This window comes from Ceratotherium simum, chromosome 7 (assembly GCF_057802395.1).
Source record: "Ceratotherium simum simum isolate JZ-2026a chromosome 7, ASM5780239v1, whole genome shotgun sequence".
Classification (NCBI taxonomy): Eukaryota; Metazoa; Chordata; class Mammalia; order Perissodactyla; family Rhinocerotidae; genus Ceratotherium; species Ceratotherium simum.
In genome coordinates, this window is record NC_141906.1 from 23197544 (window position 1) to 23213183 (window position 15640).

At 40.0% G+C, this 15640-nt stretch overlaps 1 protein-coding gene across 2 annotated transcripts in view; it reads right to left on the minus strand.

The window, feature by feature from the left end:
• Positions 1 to 15640, minus strand: part of LOC147916583 (uncharacterized) — a 171760-nt gene that overhangs the window by 130522 nt on the left and 25598 nt on the right. Inside the window, exon 2 of one of the 2 annotated variants that reach the window (XR_015552675.1) lies at positions 10914 to 11406. The exons of the other annotated variant lie outside the window; for it this stretch is intronic. The gene's annotated coding sequence lies outside the window, so the exon portion shown is untranslated. Of the gene's footprint in view, positions 1 to 10913; positions 11407 to 15640 lie in introns of those variants that run through there. 2 annotated transcript variants of the gene reach the window in all.

Consider the following 15640-nt stretch of genomic DNA (forward strand, 5'->3'; position numbering starts at 1 on the left):
CAAATTTTAACCAAACAGTAGTTTTCAAAATTCAAATATGATCATATCACGTACTACTACCTTCTCTTTCAATCTTTTTTATGACTTCCTAATACTCTCTGAAGAAAGACCAAAATCTTTACCATGATTGACAAAGTCCTCCTGATACCAGCTCAACACAAAGTTAGCATAAGGGAAGCCATCTTATAGAAGAAATCCATGTTGGAACTATGAATAACCCTAACTCACCAGCCTCTTTGGATCTTTGCTTTAGTCTGCCCAGATAAGTAAGGGTCTGTCTCCGGGGAATTTGCAGGCTCTGTAGATTTTATGGCCCCTCCCAGCTGCAATAAGACGATAATTTTGTTCTTTTGAGTTCTCTAGGAATGTGATGACCCCTGGGAAGAGTCTATGCTGATAGCCATCATCAATGAAAACTGAAAGATGTGGTGTGGCAACTCCCAGTCTGTAACATCAGAGGGTCAACATTCCTAATCCCCTCCCCTATAACCCACTGGCCTATACAACTGCTGTAAGATTTTGTGCCCCTTTAAGATGGTTCTTTCAGACATTAGTTGGCCATCTTCCCTCTTGCTAGCAAGCTGTGATAAAAAATCCTTTCTCTCCTACCTCCTTGCCTCTTGACTATTGGCATGTCTTGTGGTGGGCAGACAACACCCCCCGCCCCCTTGGGCAGTAACACTCCATGGAGTGAATACTGCTTATCTTTCTGGCTTTGTCGTCTACCACTCTTCCACTTATACATTATTATAGAGCTACAGTGGCCTTTTTGTTTTCCCATTTACTTGAGTGCCCAATGCCTTCTCACTTACCACTGGGCTTACTTATTTTTACCTGTTTGATCTGTTTTTGAAAGATATGGTTAAGTGCCATTATGAATTTTTATTTGTTCCTCCCTGTATATTTAAAACAATTTTTGTTACTTTATTACTATTAGCTCTCCTTGTTGGATTTTATCTTTTATTAATTTAATTTTTCCCTGAAATACTATGTATTTTACTAGTTAATTGTACTCAATCACCTTTATTGTCAGCATTGATTAAGTTATTTTATTTTATTTTATGGTTTCTTTTTTGCATGTTATTCCTGGTTGTTTCCCTTTTTTTCCTTTCCTGACTTACTGGATGAATCAAGCTCTTTATCTTTATTTTTCTTGTGACATGGATTTTCCACCTTTATTTCCACCCTACAAATGGTTTTTTATTTTTTTAATAACAAATATAACTTGTTTATTAAATGAGTTAGAATCAGTAGGGTGAAAGCAAAAAGAAATTTTATTTTTCTCATGACTGCCTCCTTCAGTCTGTTCCGTGGACTCAGTTCTCACCAACTCTGGATGAAATACTAGGTGAATCTCCTAGTTTTCTCAGTGAATCTTAATCCTTAAAAACTTTAATACAGTCTAATATAATCTCTTATTCAATTGAAAGCTTATCTCTTCTGACAACTCCAGGCCTGCCTCAGTCTGGCAATGGGGAAAGAAGTGAGATTAGCTTCTTCACTATTTTCCCACCTTGTTCCTTTACTCTTCTTTCATTACTGTGCTGTCTCTCACTTCCCCAGGGTTGAAAGTGGGAACATATACAAATGGCTAATAAGCATATAAAAAGATGCTCAACATCACTAGTCATTTGAGAAATGCAAATGAAAACCACAGTGAGATACCACTTCACATCCACCAGAAGAGCTATAATCAAAAAGACACAGAGCTGGCCTGGTGGTGCAGTGGTTAAGTTCACACACTCTGCTTCGGTGGCCCAGGGTTTGCAGGTTCAGATCCCAGGCACGGACCTACACACTGCTCCTCAAGCCATGCTGTGGTGGTGTACCACATACAAACATGGAGGAAGACTGGCACAGATGTTAGCTCAGTGACAATCTTTCTCAAGCAAAAAGAGGAAGATTGGCAACAGATGTTAGCTCAGGGCCAATCTTCCTCACCAAAGAAAAACGACAGATAATAACAAGTGCTGGTGAGGTTGTGAAGAAATTGGAACCCTCATACATTGTTGGTGGGAATGTGAAATGGTACATCCACTTTGGAAAACAGTTTGTCAGTTTTTCAAAACGTTAAACAAAGAGCTACCATATGACCCAGCAATTTCACTCCTCTATATATACCCAAGAGAAATGAAATGTGTCCACACAAAAACTTACATGGATTTTCATAGCAGCATTATTCATAATAGCCAAAGTGGAAACAACCCAAATGTCCATCAAGTGATGAATGGATAAACAAAATGTGGTAGAATCATACAATGAAATATTATTTGGCATTAAAAAGGAATGAAGTATTGATACATGGCTACAACATAGACAAACTACAAAAACATTATTCTAAGTGAAAGAAGCCAGACACAAAAACCACATATTCTTTGGTACTTTTTATGTGAAATGTCCAGAATAGGCAAATCTATAGAGACAGAAAGTTGATTAGTGCTTGCCTAGGGCTGCGAGATGGAGGTGGGGAGAGGACAGGAGTGAAATGCTAATGAGTACAAGATCTGTTCGGGAGGTGACAAAATGATCTAAAAGTAGATTATGGTGATGGTTACACAACTCTGTAAGTATACTAAAAACCATTAAATTTTGTGCATTTTAAGTAGGTAAATTTTATGGCATGTAAATTGTATCTCAATAAAGCTATTTAAAGAAAAAGTTATAAATAATAGGCCATCAAAGTGTCAATATGCCCCAAAATGCAGAAACTGTAAAGGCTACATTATCTAAAATTAAGAACAAATCCCCCAAAACAATTAACAACTTGGAAACTTTTAACTATCTTTTTATATAAAGTATAAATCAAAACTGAAATCACAAACTATTTATAAATAATTAACAACTAAAACATTGTACAGTGTATAACAAAATATTTGGGTTAGAGGAGAAGGATAACTCAGAGAAAATTTTGTTCCTGTAGATATAGAAAATAAAAGACAAAATAAATTAATAAAGATAAAATTTTCAAATAGCAAAATAAAATAAATATATTTATTATAAAAAATGTAAAGTAAATAAATAGAAGTAAAAGCCGGATCACTGAAAAGAATTACAGTCATGCATTTCTTGACAGTGGGGATACGTTCTGAGAAATGCATCATTAGGTGATTTCACCGTTGTGTGAACATCATTGGGTATACTTACACAAATGTAGATGGAATAGCCTACTACACACCTAGGCTATACGGTACTAATCTTATGGGACCAACGTCTTAATATGCAGGCCATTGTTGAAGGAAACGTCATTACGCAGTGCACGATTGTATACACATACAGAAAAAATCTTTTGGCAAGCCTATACAAGACAAAAGGGAAACATATATAAATATTAGGAATAAGAAATAGAATACAATGCTATATGTTAGAATCTTTCTGAAATATATACATTTCAAGGAAAATTTAAATTACAGAATATGGCTTAAAGCTTGATTCAAAAAAATGAATGAGACTAATAACAAAGACAAGAATGGAAAGGATGTCAAAGATCACCTCACGAAAAAAAGGCAGTAGTCCCAGGTAGGTTTTAAAGCAACTTCTATCAGACCTACAAAGACTACACACTCTTTTTTTTTTTTTTTAATTTTTTGTTTATTGCAGTAACATTGGTTTATAACATTGTAAAAATTTCAGGTGTACATCATTATACTTCTATTTCTGCATAGATTACATCATGTTCACCACCAAAATACTAATTACAACCCATCACCACACACATGTACCAAATTATCCATTTCACCCTCCTCCCTCCCCCCTTCCCATCTGGTAACCACCAATCCAATCTCTGTCCCTATGTGTTTGTTTATTGTTGTTATTATCTACTACTTAATGAAGGAAATCATACGGTATTTGACCTTCTCCCTCTGACTTATTTCACTTTGCATTATACCCTCAATGTCCATCCATGTTGTCACAAATGGCTGGATTTCATCGTTTCTTATGGCTGAGTAGTATTCTATTGTGTATATATACCACATCTTCTTTATCCATTTGTCCCTTGATGGGCACTTAGGTTGCTTCCAAGTCTTGGCTATTGTGAATAATGCTGCAATGAACACAGGGGTGCGTGTACCTTTACAAATTGGTGTTTTCAAGTTCTTTGGATAAATACCCAACAGTGGAATAGCTGGATCATATGGTAGTTCTAGCCTTGATTTTTTGAGGAATCTCCATACTGTTTTCCATAGTGGCTGCACCAGTTTGCACTCCCAGCAGCAGTGTATGAGAGTTCCCTTCTCTCCACATCCTCTCCAACATATGTTGTTTCCTGTCTTGTTAATTATAGCCATTCTGATGGGCGTGAGGTGATATCTCATTGTAGTTTTGATCTGCATTTCCCTGATAGTTAGTGATTTTGAACATCTTTTCATGTGTCTGTTGGCCATCTGTATATCTTCTTTGGAGAAATGTCTGTTCAGGTCATTTGCCCATTTTTTAATTGGGTTGGTAGTTTTTTTGTTGTTGAGATGCATGAGTTCTTTATATATTTTGGAGATTAAACCCTTATCAGATGTATGGTTAGCAAATATCTTCTCCCAATTGGTAGGTTGTCTTTTTGTTTTGTTGATGGCTTCCTTTGCTGTGCAGAAGCTTTTTAGTTTGTAGTCCCATGTGTTTATTTTTTCTATTGTTTCTCTTGCCTGGTCGGACATGGTGTTTGAAAAGATGTTGCTAAGACCGATGTCAAAGAGCGTACTGCCTACGTTTTCTTCTAGAAGTTTCACAGTTTCAGGTCTTACATTCAAGTCTTTAATCCATGTGGAGTTAATTTTTGTGCATGGTGTAAGGTAAGGGTCTACTTTCATTTTTTTGCATATGGCTATCCAGTTTTGCCAACACCATTTGTTGACGAGGCTTTCTTTTCCCCATTGTATGTTCTTGGCTCCTTTGTCAAAGATTAGCTGTCCATACCTTTGTCAAAGATTAGCTGTCCATAGATGTGTGGGTTATTTCTGGGCTTTCGATTCTATTCCATTGATCTGTAGGTCTGTTTTTGTGCCAGTACCATGCTGTTTTGGTTACTATAGCTTTGTAGTATATTTTGAAATCAGGGAATGTGATACCTCCAGCTTTGTTCTTTTTTCTCAGCATTCCTTTAGCTATTCGGGGTCTTTTGTTGTTCCATATAAATTTTAGGATTCTTTGTTCTATTTCTGTGAAAAATGTTGTTGGAACTTTGATAGAGATTGCATTGAATCTATAGATGGCTTTAGGAAGTATGGACATCTTAACTATGTTAATTCTTCCAATCCAAGAGCACGGAATATCTTTCCATTTCTTTGTGTCTTCTTCAATTTCTTTCAGAAATGTTTTATAGTTTTGGGTGCACAGATCTTTCACCTCTTTGGTTAAGTTTATTCCTATGTATTTTATTCTTTTTGTTGCAATTGTAAATGGGATGGTATTCTTAATTTCTCTTTCTGCTACTTCGTTGTTAGTGTACAGAAATGCAACTGATTTTTGTATGTTGATTTTGTATCATGCAACTTGACCATATTCGTTTATTACTTCTAAAAGTTTTCTGGCGGATTCTTTAGGGTTTTCTATACATAAAATCATGTCATCTGCAAATAGTGACAGTTTCAATTCTTCCTTTCCAATTTGGATCCCTTTTATTTCTTTCTCTTGCCTGATTGCTCTGGCTAGGACTTCCAGCACAATGGTAAATAGGAGTGGTGACAGTGGGCATCCTTGTCTGGTTCCTGTTCTTAGAGGGATAGCTTTCAGTTTTTCACCATTGAGGATGATATTAGCTGTGGGTTTCTCATATATGGTCTTTATTATGTTGAGGTACTTTCCTTCTATACCCATTTTATTCAGAGTTTTTATCATAAATGGATGCTGTATCTTGTCAAATGCTTTCTCTGCATCTATTGAGATGATCATGTGATTTTTATTCTTCATTTTATTAATGTGGTGTATTACGTTGATTGATTTGCGAATGTTAAACCATCCCTGCATACCTGGAATAAATCCCACTTGATCATGGTGTATAATCTTTTTAACGTATTGTTGTATGTGATTTGCTAGTATCTTGTTGAGGATTTTTGCATCCATGTTCATCAGTGATATTGGCCGGTAATTTTCTTTTTTTGTGTGTTGTCCTTGTCTGGTTTTGGTATCAGGGTAATGTCAGCTTCGTAGAATGAGTTAGGGAGCTTCCCCCACTCCTCAATTTTTTGGAAGAGTTTGAGAAGGATAGGTATTAAGTCTTCTTTGGTAGAAGAAGTCTTGTTTGGTAGAATTCACCAGGGAAGCCGTCTGGTCCTGGACTTTTATTTTGGGGGAGGTTTGTGATTACTGTTTCAATCTCCTTACTGGTGATTGGTCTACTCAAATTCTCTACTTCTTCTTGATCCAGTTTTGGAAGGTTGTATGATTCTAAGAATTTATCCGTTTCTTCCAGATTGTCGAATTTGTTGGCATGTAGCTTTTCATAGTATTCTCTTATAATCTTTTGTATTTCTGAGGTGTCTGTTGTAACCTCTTCTCTTTCATTTCTGATTTTACTTATTTGTGCCTTCTCTCTTTTTTTCTTGGTGAGTCTAGCTAAAGGTTTGTCAATTTTGTTGATCTTTTCAAAGAACCAGCTCTTGGTTTTATTAATTTTTTCTATTGTTTTTTTGGTCTCATTTCATTTATTTCTGCTTTGATTTTTATTATTTCCCTTCTTCTACTGATTTTGGGCTTTGTTTGTTCTACTTTTTCCAATTCCTTTAGGTGCATTGTTAGATTGTTTATTTGAGATTTTTCTTGTTTGTTGAGATAGGCCTGTATCGCTATAAACTTCCCTCTTAGAACCGCTTTTGCTGTATCCCATAAATTCTGGCATGTTGTATTTTCATTTTCATTTGTCTCCAGGTATTTTTTGATTTCTTCTTTGATTTCTTCGTTAACCCAGTCGTTGTTCAGTAGCATTTTGTTTAATCTCCATGTATTTGTGGCTTTTCTGATTTTCTTCCTATAGTTGATTTCTAGTTTCATACCGTTGTGGTCAGAAAAGATGCTTGGTATTATTTCAATCTTCTTAAATTGATGGAGACATGTTTTGTGGCCTAATATGTGATCAATGCTGGAGAATGTTCCATGTGCATTTGAAAAGAACGTGTATTCTTCGGCTTTTGGATGGAATGCTCTGTATGTATCTACTAGGTCCATCTGTTCTAGTGTGTCATTTAAGGCCCATGTTTCCTTATTGATCGTCTGTTTGGATGATCTATCCGGTGGTGTAAGTGGAGTGTTAAAGTCCCCTACTATTATTGTGTTACTGTCTATTTCTGTTTTTATGCCTGTTAATAATTGCTGTATATATTTACGTGCACCTACATTGGGTGTGTAGATATTTACAAGTGTTATATCCTCTTGTTGGATTGCTCCCTTGATCATTATGTAATGCCCCTCTTTGTCTCTTTTTACAGTTTTTGTTTTAAAGTCTATTTTGTCTGATATGAGTACTGCTACCCCAGCTTTCTTTTCATTGCCATTTGCTTGGAGTATCTTTTTCCATCCCTTCACTTTCAGTTTGTGAGTGTCTTTAGGTCTGAAGTGTGTCTCTTGTATGCAGCATATATATGGGTCTTGTTTTTTTATCCAGTCTGCCACCCTATGCCTTTTAATTGGAGCATTTAGTCCATTGACGTTTAAAGTAGCTATTGATAAGTATGTACTTACTGCCATTTTTTAACTTTTTTTTTTTCTCAGTGTTTTAGTAGTCCTTCTCTGTTCCTTTCTTCTTCCATACAGAATTGATGGTCACTTTAGTTTGACCTCTGTCTGAAAGCTGTACTCTTTAACTACCCTCCTCCCTCCTTTTATGTTTTTGATATCATATCTAAACTCTTTTTTGTGCATTTGTTTCCATTACATTCTTATCATGGAAATAGATAGTTTTTCCTATTTGTGGTCTTCTCTTTTCCCCTTAAATCAGTCCCTTTAACATTTCTTGTAGCGCTGGTTTCTTGGTGACAAACTCCTTTAATTTCTGATTGTCTGGGAAAGTTTTGATCTCTCCTTCCATTTTGAATGATAACCTTGCTGCGTAGAGTATTCTTGGCTGTACGTTTTTTCCTTTTAGCACTTTAAATATATCATGCCATTCTCTTCTAGCCTGTAAGGTTTCTGCTGAGAAGTCAGCTGATAGCCTTATGGGGTTTCCTTTGTATGTAACTTGACATTCTCTTGCAGCTTTTAGGATTCTCTCTTTATCTTTAATTCTGGACATTTTGATTATGATGTGTCTTGGTGTGGGCCTCTTTGGGTTTATCTTGTTTGGGGCTCTCTGTGCTTACTGTACCTGGATGTCTGTTTCCTTCCTTAGGTTAGGGAAGTTTTCATCTATTATTTCTTGAAATAGATTCTCTGCCCCCTTGTCTTGCTCTACTCCTTCTGGGACACCTATAACACGGATGTTAGTGCGCTTGATGTTGTCCCAGAGGTCCCTTAGACTGTCCTCACTCTTTTTAATTCTTTTCTCTTTTACCTGTTCACCTTGGGTAATTTCTTCTAGTCTTTCATCCAGCTCACAGATCCGTTCTTCTGTATCCTCTACTCTGCTTTTGAGTCCCTCTAACGAATTTTTCATTTCCAGTATTGTATTCTTCATTTCTGATTGGTTCCTTTTTATATCTTCTATTTCTTTGTTGACATTCTCACTGAGTTCATCTATTCTTCTCCCCAGATCAGTGAGCATCCTTAACACTCTTAGTTTGAACTCTCTGTCGGGTAGGTTGCTCATTTCTGTTTCACTTAGTTCCTTTTCTGGGGTTTTGTCCTGTTCCCTTACTTGGAATGTATTCTTTTGCCTCCTCATTTTGCCTCTTTCCCTGTGCTTGTGTCTACGTATTAGGTAGGTCAGCTACGTCTCCTGCTCTTGGATAGGTGACCTTATGTAAGTGATGCCTTAGGAGGCTTCCAGTGTGCTTCCCTCAGTTCTCAATGTTCCAGGGGTGACCCCTATGTGAGCTATGTGTGTCCTTCTGTTGTGGCCTGTTTGCCCTCCCTGTAGGCACCCAGGGAGGCCGAGTTATGCTCCAGGCCAGCTGTTGTAATGCTCAGCTGCTTGTAGTTGTTGTGGGCCCTTCAGTCTCTTTATCAGGTGTGGGGAGCCCCAGCACAGTTGGCTGCAAGTTCTAATACCACATTTGTGTTGCAGTATTTCTTTTAAGTGAGTAGGCCCCCAGCGTGGCAGGTTGTTAGGCTCAGGGCCTTAAAACTGCTGTAAGCCTCTAGCCTATTAGGTCTCTTGTCAGCTCTCTGAGGATTGCAGCTGGGTGGGGCTGGCCTCAGGCACAGGAGCACCTAATTGTTTCAGGCTTTGGGATGTGGGGCAAACCCCCTATGTGGGTCTTTGAGAAGCACAAGTCTTCTGCAGCTGACAAGCCCTGCCACCCACAGGTCCACACACACAGTCAACACAGTCCTGACCCGTGTGAGTGCCCCGACCTCCCAAAGCAGACCCAGTCTCTCCACGGCAGGAGCCCCACACACTCCACCGCCGTCCCACACTATCCACCTGCTCCTTGTGCACGCCCTGCCCCACTGAAGTCGGCTCAGTTGCCAGGCTGCAGATAATCGAGTCACCAATCTATGCAGGCCCACAAGTTGCCTGAGGGCTTGTTGTTGTGTGGGGCCAGTCTCTAGGGTGGGCTGCCTGCCCTGGCTGAGCTGGATTAAATCGGTGCTCTAGCGGGTGGGGCAGACCCTGGGCTAGCAGGCCTCAGGGAGAACTCCAATGGCGTCCGTGTCAGCACACCCACACCAGGCCACAACAATGGCCGCCGCCAATGTCCCAGTCCCTGGAGAGGTCTCACCCCTCACCGAGATGCACTCAGGGCCTATCAGGTGAGTCTCTTTTCACCAAAGCACTGTGCACCTTTCTTTCTGGTGATTTTAGGATGTTTTCTGAAAAGGGTGAGTTTGCGCGTGGGCCCTTTAAGAGCCGGTTTTAATTTCTTTGTGAACCAGGTTTTCTGGGGGTATTCCCCAATATTTTAGTAGCAGGCAAAGTCAGATATCATGCCGCTGGTCTTGATTGTGCTGGGTCCACAAAATGCCCACAGCAGGGGCGCTCCCCGGCTCAGGGCCCCGCGCCTCCAGGGAGGCCTGCGTACCTGTGAGCTGCTCCTGGCGGCTGTGAAGCTGGCGGCTTGTGAAGGCGGCGTTTTTCCTCTCCAGAAGGGAGTCTCTGCCTCTTCTACCTCAGTTAGGATTGTCCGTTGTTGCAGGAGTTCCTCTTATCCAGTTTTCAGTTCTGTCTCAGGGGTAATTTCTCCACGAGTAGTTGTAAATTGGCTGTGTCTGTGGGAGCAGGTGAGTTCCGAGTCTGCTTACGCCGCCATCTTGACTCGAGATCCCTAGACACTCTTTTTACTGGTTTTATTGTGTGGGAGCATAGAAGAGAATGGAAGCCTCCAAATTCATTCCATAAGCCTGAACTGATACCAAAATTGGACAAGGATATCTAGCGTACAATCTCTCTCTCTCCTCCCCCCACCCCTCACACACACACACACGTACACACACAAAACCTCTCCCTTATAAATATAGAAAAATTTTCTTTAAAAAAAATTGGCAAGCAGAATTTTAAAACAAGAATGGGGGTGCCTTCATATAAAGTCCTATGTTAAAAGATTCAAAGAGAAAATCCATATAATTATCATGGTAATGGTAATGGTAGTACTACAGGACAATTTGGGAATTATTTAATAATTTTTCCAATATATGATAACTGTTATTATTAATAACTTTTTTCAAATCCTGTTCCTTTACCCTGACTTGTTTTAAAATAATCCTTTACTGTATATTCAAAATGCCTATTTTGGAGTCAAATTTCTTTCAGATTTAAGTAGTTTAAAGAGAACATTTGTTCCTTTTTTTTTTTTTTAAACTAATCAGCATCTGAATCTGAATCTCTTTTTTAGGCTTGGGGAATTCTCTACCTCGAGTATTTGGTGCAAGACCAAGAGGAAAATGTCAGACACTAACTTGCTTACTTCCCCTTGTCAGCTAGGGCTTGGGCACACAACACAGGATTTGCCAATCAGATGCCCCCACCTGGGATTTTTTTATGAAGATCTAGTGAGTCAAAGAAGCAGAGGCAGTAGAGAATGTTTTTCTTGCAACAGCATCAACAGTGGCAGCCACATCCAATTTTCAGGGGTAGCGGCCTGCAGAGGTGGCAGAGGCAATATCCACAAAGTATAGCATCTTATATTCAGCAGCAGTGATAGCGTTGTCATCACTAGACCAGTTCTTTTGCAGATTTTCACTGTGATTCTGGATGCATGGCCATCCATTTTTCTGCCCATTTCCTCTTCTCTCAGACTCCTTGAAGATTCTATGAGTTTTCAAGAGCCAGTCAATAGATTTCTTATCTGCTTTAATCATCCAGTCAGTTTCTATTGCCTGAAACTAAGAACAGTGACTGACATAAAGGTCTATTATTATAAGACGAAATTCTAGGTTGGTTGGTTGGTTGATTTTTAAGAAAATCCCTATTCTTAACTCATGTAAATCCTGCCAGGTAAACTCCCTGCCCACAAGTAACAGAAATCACCTATCTACCTATTGTGTTAACAAGAGGGAGACACAAAGCTCAGACTACTGAGTCAGCACTGAGCTGCTGCTCCTCATTGGCAATGTTTTTAAATAAGAGAAGTTACATAGGTAAGAGAAAGAACATAGATACCTTGATGTTCTTAAACAAAAACTCCCAGACATACAGGGCATAGTGAAATTTGAAAGACAAATTTAGCCCCCGCCTTGAAGAACATCACTGTCTACTGAGAACAACAGGTGACAAACAGATTTGGAATCCAAGATTCCAAAAAGAGTTGCTAGACACATCCACAGGACTTACTAGGAGATAGCAAAAGTGGTCCTGCGAGATCACTCTCCTCAATCTTATATTTATGTAAGCTTATATGTAACAAGATTTTCAAATGGGATTCTTAATTTTGCTACAATGTTCCTCCTACCCCAGAAGATGGGTGGGAGTACTTCCCCCATATTCTAGTCAAGAGAAAGGAATTTCAAAAGAATCACACATACAGATTGGGTTCTTTTTTTTTTTTTGCAAGAAGGAAGACTGACATTCTCCCTGCTCCCTTGCTTACCGAACTATAGAAACTCACAGGTCCATTCTGTATTCCTACCAGCATGGAAGGTGAACAAGTTATTGGGAGAAACACGCACTTTCAGAAAATTGCTAGGCAAAGATACTGAGTTTAGATCTCTAAGTCCATAGGATACAGATGGGATCCTTTTGAAAAATCCTGCCCAACAGAGTTGCCTGGTGAGGTGAAATAATTTCAGCAGAAAGAGACAACTGGAAATGTACTGCCAGAAGCAGAGCTAAGGGAAAGTCAAAAGAGGTTACCCAGGAAACCTTAGCAAACCCGGCTGGCAAACAGTATACTGTCAGATCATTAACTGTATGGGGACATTCTGAAGACTCCATAAAAGCATGCCACAAGAGGCAGAATTTGAATATCCATGGCACAGAGTATTCAACAGCTAAAAGAAAATCACAGGGGGCCAGCCCCGTGGCTTAGCAGTTAAGTGTGCGCACTCTGCTACTGGCGGCCCGGGGTTCGGATCCCGGGCCCGCACCGACGCACCGCTTGTCCGGCCATGCTGAGGCGGCGTCCCACATATAGCAACTAGAAGGATGTGCAACTATGACATACAACTATCTACTGGGGCCTTGGGGAGAAAAAGGGAAAAAAAGGAGGAGGATTGGCAGTAGATGTTGGCTCAGGGCCGGTCTTCCTCAGCAAAAAAAAAGAGGAGGATTGGCATGGATGTTAGCTCAGGGCTGACCTTCCTCACAAAAAATATAAATAAATAAAATAAAAAATAAAAGAAAATCACAAACAACACCAGCGATCCTTGGTCTCTCATCCCTCAAACCAAATCATGAGACTGGGAAGAGGAAAGGAAGTACTTAGAGCAATCAGAAAAAGAAAATAGGCTGTGACATCCTTCCCCACTACCATTCTCTGAAATTGTGAATCAGGCCTGAACTTTATGGAGGTGGTGAGGGGTAGCCTAGGAGATCAGCTTAGGATTTGATGAGAGATGAAGTTTTGATATTAGTTGGACTGCACTTTGTTTTTTTTTTTTGGTGAGGAAAATCAGCCCTGAGCTAAGATCCATGCCAATCCTCCCCCTTTTTTTCCCCCTTTTTCTCCCCAAAGCCCCAGTAGATAGCTGCATGTCATAGTTGCACATCCTTCTAGTTGCTGTATGTGGGACGCTGCCTCAACATGGCTGGACAAGCAGTGCATCGGTGCATGCCCTGGATCCGAACCTGGGCTGCCAGTAGCAGAGCACGCGCACTTAACCACTAAGCCACAGGTTGGTCCCTGGACTGCACTTTTTAATGCTTAAGAATTTAGATATTCTAATACCCAAAAGTGACTAGAAAAGTTATTGGCACTTCCCAAGAATATTTTCAGGAATGGGGAAGGGAAATCTGAAATAACATGGTGCACACAGAGGCTAGAGATAAAAAAAAAAATCCAATTGTACACCACTTAGTCTGTTACCGCACAAACCGGGTTCTCCTACCCAAAACACATTTTAAAAGCCAATTATTACAGCATCAGCTTTTGGGAAAAGAAATCTGCTTTACTCTGTGAGATCAATCTGTAAGGAGACAGGGGGTGTGTGCCCTCAGATCTGTCTCTCCGATCCAGGGCTTGGGGCACAACTTATGGGATGAAGGGCAGGGCAGTCTGAAGTGTGAAGATAGATGATCAGAGGAAAGGAGAAGTGAGGTAATTGACAACTTGCGCAAGCATAGTCAAGCATCATGCCTCTTCATAGGATGCATGTTCACAAAATGGCGGTGTTACCATGATCTGAAGGTGGAGTTTTTAGCTCCTTGAGGTCAAAAAGCTCACTTATCAAGCATTTGTGCAGGTCCAGTGATGGGTTGGTGGTCTTAACTGGCCTGAACTGAACAAGAGATCTCAGTTCCTGAAAAACCACTCTTAATTACTCTGTTGATAAGATGGGGTCAGTTGAACTGATCCTGGAGGGCCCGCAGTTACAAGTCCAGCTCATTCAATGAACAGGTTACACACAGATGAAGAAAGAAGAGGAAGAGGAGCAGGAGAGACTGACAACACAGATGAATCCCCTTCGGAAATAGGAGGGGGCATTTGAGGTGCCTTGTAGGCTGCTTCCAGGAAAAGTTTCCAATTATTTCTGATTATTAACTAGTGAGATATCGTGATATTTGGTCTCTATCCAGGTTCCTGGCACAGAGCTCCTAAAACTCTTGGAATTTCATGAGTGATAGGGGTGAGAGGAGCATCTTTTGTTATTCATAATAAGCTCCTTTCAACCAAACCTGAGTTTATGCTAATGAGGTGACTCCTTAAAGGCCTTTAGATAGCTTCAGGATGGAGGATCCTTGCCAGAGAAACCAACCGAGTCATTAAAGGGTTGGAACTCTAAGCCCCACTCCTTCCCCTGCCTCACCTCTGGGGCAGGGAGAGGGGCAAGAGATTGCATTAATCACCAATGGCCAATGATTTAATCAATCGTGCCAACGCATAAAACCTCCATAAAAAAGCCCTAAATGAAAGGGTTCAGAGAGCTTCCAGGTTGGTGAACACATCCACATGCTAAGAGGGTGGTGTACGCAAATTCCACGGAGACAGAACTCCTGTGCTTGAGGCCCTTCCAGACCTCGCCCTATATGCCTCTTCATCTGGCTGTTCATCTGTATCCTTTCTTTCCTTTATAATGAACTGAAAGTCCCTGAGTTCTGTGAGCCATTATAGCAAGTTATCGAACCTGAGGAGGGGGTTGCGGGAATTCCCCATTTGAAGCCAAGCTGGACAAAAGTGTGGGTAACTGGGGACCCACTACTTGAGATTGTCATCTGAAGTGGGAGGCAGTCCTGTGGGACCAAGCCCTTAACGTGTGGGGTCTGAACTAACTTCAGGTAGTTAGTGTCAGAACTGAATTAAATTCAATTAATTATTAAATTAAATAAGACACCTAGTTGGTGTCCTCAGAGAATTAGAGAATTGCTTGCTGTGGAAAACCCACACATTTGGTGTCAGAAGTATTCTGTGGGTAGAAGCATATCTTAGTAATAGTAACTAGTGATCATTATTAGTCCCTTCTAAACAAAATAAAATTATAGGTAAGACTCCTCATAATGTTAGCACTCACAGATTGTATTGACAAGAGATTTTCACATATCGAGGTATATGGGGGTAACTATTCTGGTTCAAAACTGATTCAGCTTGAACTAAAAAGCCTGACTGATGGCCTATCAAATATACAGTGGACATCTGCTTAACCATTAAAGTAAAGAATGTACACTCTTAAGATCAGAATGCACACTTCCCCTCCAATGTCCTATTGTAACGCCTGGATTAGTCCCTTTCCAGATATCAGGGTCATGTTGACCTACTAATTTGCAATGGAATATATCTTTGAAACTTTGATGAATACATATCCTGGGCATGTTTAATGTATGTTCTTTGTTCTAAAAAGATATGACTATGCTGAAAACCATGCTTCTCCAGAATGCTTTCTAAGGCCTTCCCGGGTTATCATCCTCACTCTGGCTCAAGTAAAACTCACCTTATTTCTCTTATCTATAGAATGGTTATTGGTTATT